Source organism: Myotis lucifugus, unplaced genomic scaffold (assembly GCF_000147115.1).
Source record: "Myotis lucifugus unplaced genomic scaffold, Myoluc2.0 scaffold_860, whole genome shotgun sequence".
In the NCBI taxonomy this organism is placed as follows: Eukaryota; Metazoa; Chordata; class Mammalia; order Chiroptera; family Vespertilionidae; genus Myotis; species Myotis lucifugus.
The window spans coordinates 168,951-170,684 of NW_005871908.1; the positions used below are offsets into that span (position 1 = coordinate 168,951).

Genomic DNA, 1,734 nt, shown 5'->3' on the forward strand with positions numbered 1-1,734 from the left:
AAATCAACAGCCATACAAGGGTAAAAAGGCCTGGTTTGTGTTCTCTAATAGCTTTCAGTTTAATGCAAAAGACAAACAAGAAAACTGTAATTTTCAATAAAAAGTGATTAGTGTTCATTGTCAGGGCAGTTTTAAGACCTAAATAAACAAAAATAGATATAAAATGGGCTTAATAAAATTCCTGGTATATCATAAAGTTAGTTCCATGTCCCCTTGAATGATTATGAACTTTGAGAGAAGTTATTTTATTCCTATAAACAAGACATTCTCAAATAGCCCACTTTCTAGCCAGCCCCCAACTTCCTGTCTTTCACCCTGGGACAGTGACTTGCAACATCAGTCCTTCAGTAGATTGTGTTAAATGTTAATGTTGCAAACATTGCTTAACCGCCAGAATTAGGGTTCTTTTGAACTATAGGGTGTCCCCAAATTCACGCAAGATTTGAAATTGAATTGAATTGCAAATCTTGCTTGAATTTTGGGACATCCTATAGTTTCCCCACCCAGTTCATTTTATCTCTATATAATCAGAACCAGAGGGATCCAGTGCACACAGCTGGACCCATCTCCAGGAACAAAGAGCTGGAAACCATCTTCAGTTGGAGGGACTCTTCCAGACTTTGGTAAGATTCTTACCCCTGGGCAATCTTTGGCTGTATTTTTTTAATATATACATACTATTTCTAGCCATTTAGCTATTTCAATGAAACAATTTTTCCCCCTTTAAAGACTATGCGCCTAACTTATGAACTAAGAAAAAATGAACCAGATTCTAAAGTTTAAAATGAAAGCAGATTTCTTTTGGGATTGTCTATATGTGTGTGGATGAAGGGAGATTAGTGAGATTGGGAGCAAGTAGAGATTTAGGAGGAATTCCCGAATTGTGATAAAATCCCCTAAGTCCTGGGGAAGCCATTTGCTGAAGGGCATCTGGATAACCCCAGGGAACAGGCATTAAATGTGGCAGAGCAAGAAAAGAAACAAAAAGAATGCTTTTTTCTAATTTCTACTACAACATGGAAAACGTTTGCAACATTTCTATCCACCACTGCCACCTAATGACTCTTTTGGCTACTACAGCTCTGGTTCTACTTCCTGATTTTGAACTCTGGGTTTCTGGCCCCAGGCAGAGAGGTGTTGACTTGGTGACCCTAAGGTCCTGTTCCATCTTGGGAGCCTGAGTTTCTATAATTGCCTTTGACGTTAGAAGACAATATTTGTCTGTCGAAGAACAAGAGACCTAAATGAATCCAAATCAATAAAACTTTCATGAGGTCTTCCACAAAACTAGAAAAAGAAAACACACCCAGAAGACTAAAAAGCACAATATAAATGTAAAGGGCTTGGCAAATGGGGAGCATGGCAGGCCAGCAGCTGTGCTGAAGCAGTGGCCATGTATGAACACTTGTTATTCTTAGGGCTGGCTCTGCCCTCTTCAGTCATGAACCACTTTTTTGCTCAAGTCCCAAGAACATGCTTTCACTTGATTCTATCATAAATTGTAATTGATGTTCTTAATGGAAATTTTCTCAGCTGCTATTTATTTATTTCAGTACTGTGGAACGACCAACATTTTTCTTAGTATATAATTTCATATTCTTCAACAGTGTGCCAAATTTGTGTATCATTATTATGAATCAGACAAGGTGTATCAATGCCAAATGATGACTAGAAAGAGTATTCACTTTGCTCCCTCTCTCTCGCATGCCTTCCCATGAAACCATCAGATCCCTG

General features: G+C 38.4%; 1 protein-coding gene across 1 annotated transcript in view; it reads left to right on the forward strand.

Annotated features, from left to right (window-relative positions):
* Window positions 1-440: 440 nt before the first annotated feature.
* Window positions 441-1,734, forward strand: part of RAA3 (angiogenin) — a 4,493-nt gene continuing 3,199 nt past the window's right edge. The window contains exon 1 of the mRNA XM_006106592.3: window positions 441-623. The gene's annotated coding sequence lies outside the window, so the exon portion shown is untranslated. The remainder of the gene's footprint in view (window positions 624-1,734) is intronic.